Source organism: Pinus tabuliformis, chromosome 6, assembly GCF_031772625.1.
Source record: "Pinus tabuliformis cultivar Carrire ecotype Pingquan chromosome 6, CPIR1, whole genome shotgun sequence".
Taxonomy (NCBI): domain Eukaryota; kingdom Viridiplantae; phylum Streptophyta; class Pinopsida; order Pinales; family Pinaceae; genus Pinus; species Pinus tabuliformis.
The window spans coordinates 1,214,135,674-1,214,141,870 of record NC_142292.1 but is presented as its reverse complement, the minus strand read 5'-3'; positions in this window follow the sequence as shown (position 1 = coordinate 1,214,141,870).

Here is a 6,197-nt window from a genome sequence, read left to right as displayed (position 1 = left end):
ATAGGTGCAGCGCTACAAACATGACATTTGGCTTGGGTGACTGTTTGCCTTCCTTCGCCACCTGGATAGAAGTACATCTCGAAAGAAAATGCTTTAAATGCCACCTTTGGTGCCAAAAAACCGAAGTGTGGATGAGCGGGCCCACTTGGAGAAGTCGTGAATCGAAAATTTGCGAAACGGAAGCAAATTTGGCAATTTTTCCTCTGTGCGCTACGCCATTTTCTCTGTGCGCTGCGCTACTTTGGGGCCTATTTTGGGGCACTTGAAGGTGTCCAAAATGTGCCCAAGTGGGCTTGTTGGAAAGCATATCCTATCTACTTTCTAACTTGGCTACAATTTTTGAATTTGGTGCTCATTTGCCCCTCCAAATCTCCATTCTCCCAAGACTGCTTCCTGTGTGTCAAAAAAGGGGCGGAGAGGCCATTTTTTGGGTGTTTTTGACCTTTTTGAGACTCATATCTTGCCCAAATTTCTTGTCCGAGCACCAGTAGTCGTGATTTTCCTTGCTGAATCCAAAAATGCAAACCATTCCTAATTTGGAGCTCCCAATTTTTAGCACAGCGCCAGTGGCGCAGCGCACAGGGAAAAAAACCCTATGTTTTGCCCAAAAATTTGTCATGTGACCAAAAATTCCCCAAATTTCTTGAAATTTGGGCTGGAGGTTCTCTATGGGGTGTTATGATGGGCCAAGGAAGCCTCAGCCAAGATTCAAAGCTGATCTTGCTCTTTTGCCTCTTTTTCCTTTCTTGTTGCTTTCCTCAATTTCGCCTTCAAACTCTTTATTCGGGCCTTGGCGCTCATGTTTCGTGCCCTGTAATGAAAAGCCATGTGTCTCAGTAGAGCAAGGTCCTGATCAGCCTTGTCCAGTAGCCTCTCCAAGTGCATGTTGACCCTCTTGAGGTTGGCCTCCCGATCCTCATTGATTTCTTGCTCCAATGATGTGAGCTCAACTCTTCTCCTTTGAGCAGCTTGGCGATGCTCACGAATGTTTTGCAGCTCCATAATCGCTTGTTGATCCTCTAGCTATTTGTTTCTCTGCTCTAGGTACTTCATGTTCCACTTGGCCCTCTCCAAGTCAAGGGATAAGGCCTCAATCACTGATTGTTGCTCCTGGATGATCTCTGTAAGCTCTACATTTGTTGGTTCTATATCTGTCTCATCATCATGGAGGAGAACGAATTCGGTCTCTCGTTCACCTGATGGCCCTTCCTCCTGCACTGGCTCCTTACCCCTGCCCTGCTCCTGTGATGCTGATGTCAGAAGCGAGGCCCCTTCCACCCCGGGTGGAGATAACACTCGCTTTGCCGCTGCAAACAAATGTCTACTGCCTCTCTGATAGGTGATGAATATTGGCATAGTAGCGGTCTTGGGGTGCTCATATTGATGTGAAGGACCACCTATCTCATGCTCTGCCTCTGATACTACCTGTGGAGTGATGAAGAAGTCATGGGAGATGAAGTCCTCCCAAGCAATGCCCTGCAATCCCAACTGATGATCCACCAAAATCCGGATAAGAGCAAAGTGATAAACACTGTTGAGTTGCTGCCGAGGGGTCTTATGCTGCATGAAATTTTTCATCCTCTCTATGTTCCCGCAAATGAAAAATGGGAGGTTCATCATCTGCACCCTGGTAAAGTACATGAGCAACCTGATGTGATAGGTATAAAGGCGAGAAAACCTCCCCTCACAACTGAAGTATTTCATGATCCTTTTCATGAGCGAAGCATACTCATCTCTCAAAAGTCTGAATGGGAAAACTCTCGTGAGCTGACTCAAACAACTAGCCTTAATGTAAGGCTCATAATGATGCCTCTCCACCTTCTTCTTCTTATGCCACTGTTCTCCAACATTTGGTATGCCTGTTGCCACTGATATGGCTTCGGGTGTCAATGTGAAAGTGACCCCAGCCAAGATAGACTGACCTCCATGTAGGTGAAGCGCAAAAAGACGGGCCAACTCATGATGAACTCTGACATTTGCCACCCTTTGACAAAATTCAAAACATGCTAGGTGTTGGAAGCATGATATAGCAAGAGGGCATGCCTACAACTCAGTGAGGGTGTTTGGCTCATCTCTAACATGTTTGCCACTCCGGTGATGTCTCCTGGGGGCCTGTTCTCCTGAAGCTATATCACTGTGGGTCTCCACCTCATACTCTGATGAAACCTCGGATGCCATGACTGTTGTTTATAAACTGTATTTAGGCTGCCCCTTTGATGATGGTGAAGTTGGGTGTTGTTTTGATATCTGCCACCAAGGGGGACAATGAAACAAGTGAATATTAGGAGGGGAGTAATGCAATGGGAATAGGGGTTATAGGAGAATTTTGTTTGGGGATATGTAGAGGGTTTTGGGTATTTTGATAGGGTAGGGTTTGGGTTTGGGTATTTTGGTAAGGTAGGGTTTTAGGGTTTGTATTGAGTAATAGAGGAGGGGAAAGGGAATATGAGTTTGGTAGTGTTAGGGTAGTGATAATAGGAAAAATGGCGTAAGGGAATAAGGAACAGGGGTAGGGTAGGGAAAATATAACCTTGGCAGCAACAACACAATGGCACAACCCTAGCAAGATGGTTTCTTAGTGTCTTTTTGTGGTTGCTTTAAGAGTTTTGTTTCATTTCAACCATGGGCATAAAAACCACCATATCTTTATCCAATTTGATGAACAAGTGAGTTTGAGAGCCTACCTTGCAATTAGAGGGGCTTCACCAAAGATTTGAGGGAGTTTTGGCACGTTCTGGGTGCTTTGTCTCTGTGCGCCATGCGCAAAGCCTAGTGCACCGCGCTGGTTATAAGTTTGAACTGTGGGCGGGTTCTGTGTGCGTCGTGCCCTGTGTGTGCGCTGCGCCCCTGCCTATGTGCGCCGCACCCCTATAATCACCTCCAAACTGCTCCAAACCATGCAATTGCTCGCTCCTCGACCTTGCAACATTTTTCCTATGCCTTGATTGCACAATGAGTTTGATTTGTGATGGAAACTTGTGTATAAGACTTGGAGGTCATGATCAAAATTACTTTTTCAAAAAACCCACCTTTCTAATGTCATGTTTGGCACTTTTTTTCACTGACTTTAAAACAACCCTGATTTTCACTTTTCCTCTGAAATTTTGGCTCAAACGATGAAATTTTCGACACTTTTTGCAGGGATTGCATGACAGAGCATCTGGTCACGGAAACCATGATTGCACCTGAAGAAATCAACTGTTGACCCTTTTTGAAAATTTTGTCACAAATGACACTGTTTGACTTTTCTTCAAAACAGAGTTTTGAAGAACAGTCGAAGTCTATCAATATGATGATAAAACACTGCAAATCATTACTCTGCAAGAGCATCAATCTGGCCTGCATGGCTTTACTGGACATATTTAAAGACCAAATTGATCAATCCCTAGACCTAATGACCAAAAATGACTTTTGTCTGTTAAAGGACCAGACCTTGACTGTTATGGACTTTTTGATTATTTGACACAAAGACATAAGCTAGCAGGAGCCATACATGAGGAGAAATGACTAGCATGACCTTCTCCGTCAGATTATGGCATGCCCCTAGCGGAATGCAGCTGAATGAATGGAGCGGGACACCTAAAAATGAAATGCATAAAGAGTTTTGATCTCTGACGAAGGACTGACCAGACCGACTCTAACATCGGCATCTTGAGCTCCTGTGTCGGCATCGCGAATCGACTCCTCGGTTCCAAAACTATTCAACTTGGGTGAATCCTCAAAGGATGCAGAAGAAGCCTACAAGCTGCCCTCGCCCCCTATGACTCGGGCAAGAGCTGCTGCTGCTGCGGAGATGGCGCGGAAAACGGGTACTTCTCCTTTCTCTCCTCTATCCTCTCACTCATCTTCATTATCACTTTCCATTGTTTCTCCATTGGATGTAAATGCACCTCTAGCTCCTGTTATTACTTGCGCGATTTCCATCCCTCTGCCCATCATAGCTCCCTCTTCCCTTACTATCCATCTGACTCCACCCTCATCTGGGGTTTCGACCTCTTCCCACCCGGTAATGCCTCACTCCTACAACCTTCGCTCTAGGCTCATATCGGGTCCTGACTCGCAATCTGGGCTGGGGCTGACCTACCCTGGACCCCCTGCACAATCTTCCCGAGGACGTAAATCTTACCTGACAAAGGCCATTCAGAAAGCCAGCGCCGAGGTTGCATCTGGCAAACAATCTACCATGGAAGGGGTTCTTAGAGCATTGCAAACCCTAGAGGGGGTTCCACCATGAAATGCCTCTCTTTTAATTGCAGAGGTCTGGCTAGTACCTCCAAAAAACTAGCCATGCAGAGGTTGATTGAGAATGAACCGATTGATATCATTATGCTGCAAGAGACTTTGGGCAATGCAGATTCTATTGAGCAAACCCTAATTACCATCCAACCCGGATGGCACTTCCATGCACTAGATGCCACAGGTAGAGTTGGGGGCTTAGCCATCAGATATAATCCTCGGACCATAAATGTATCTGCCACCTGGGGAGGAGTGGGCTTTATAGGCATGGATTTCTTCTCGGCTGAGCTAGGGGAGACCTTGAGGATAATCAATGTATATGGCCCATGCCAGAGGAGAGAGGAATTCTGGCAGTATTTTCTTGGATTAAACTCGACTTCTATGGATCAGGTTATCATAGGGGGTGATCTTAATTTCTCCATGGGATATGGGGAATCCTGGGGATCACAAGCCCAAGTTGACCCCTTGTCTGATTTCTTTAAGGATATTCTAGACCAACACCATCTTGCAGACATCCCCATGAACAAGCCTATGCCTACTTGGAGGAACCGGAGAGTAGGGGAGGCAACCCTGGCTAGAAGACTCGACAGATTCCTGATTAAAATCCCCCTGCTTCAGAGATTGACCAGATACAGACAATGGGTGGGGTCAGGGGGAAAATCAAATCATTCTCCTATTTACCTGGAGATTCTTGGACCAGATGCCAAGCCAAAGGCACCCTTCAAATTCAATCATGTCTGGCTCCAAGATGAGGGATATACAAGTCTAGTCAAGGACTTTTGGGTCACCCACCCTATATCAAATCACAGAACAGCGGCGGAGGGATTTTTCCACAACCTTTCTTAGCTAAAACAACTAACCATGGCCTAGGCAAAGGAGAAGAAGGCTAAGGATGATCAGAAGATTTTGGCCATTGAAGCTGAGTTGGAATTATTGCTGGATGAAAAGAATCTTGGTTTTACCTCAGCAGTAGAGAAGAACAAGCTGATTGAGCTTGAGAAGCAGAAAGACAAGATACTCAAGGAAAGGGAAGAATCATGGAGACTGAAGAGCAGGGCCATTTGGTTAAAGGAGGGAGACGAAAACACCAAATTTTACCAAAATTTTGCCAAGGGAAGGAAGACTATAAACACGATTTGGAAAATGCCCCTTCCTGATGGAGAGCAAGCTAACAATTTCCAAAAACTCTCCAGACTGGGCACCTCCCACTTTCAAAATCTGTTTAGATCTCCCCATGAGGCCAATCTAGCAGATATCATACAAGTGGTTGGACTCTTCCCTCATTTTGTAGGGGAGGAAGAAGCAAATGAATTGACTTCACCTGTCACTCTGGAGGAACTTGAGGGGGTATTAAAGTGGTTCAAAAAGGATAAAAGCCCGGGACCTGACAGGTGGACAATAGAATTCTATTTGGCTTTTTATGATCTATTGGCCTTGGATCTTCTACAGGTTGTGGAGGAATGCCAATCATCTGGTAGATTGTACAATGCTATCAACTCTACCTTCATCGCCCTCATCCCTAAAACTGATTCCCCTGCCTCCTTTGATGATTTCCGGCCCATTTCCCTCTGCAACTGCCTTTATAAGATTATCTCCAAAATCATTGCTAATCGTATCAGGCCTATCCTTTCTCGGCATATCCTCCCTGAACAATTTGCTTTCCTTGAAGACTGCCAGATTCATGAAGCTATTGGCACTACTCAAGAAGCCATTCATTCCATCCGTGCCCGCAGACTAAAAGGTATCATCCTCAAAATTGACCTGGCCAAGGCTTTTGATAGAGTGAACTAGATTTATATCAAAATGCTTCTTATCCACCTGGGCTTCCCCCTCTCATTTACCAATTGGATAATGGCTTGCATATCAACCCCCTCCTATAGTCTACTCATTAATGGCTCTGCCTCTCCTTTTTTCCATGCTGAAAGGGGACTCAGGCAAGGCTGCCCACTCTCACCGCTCCT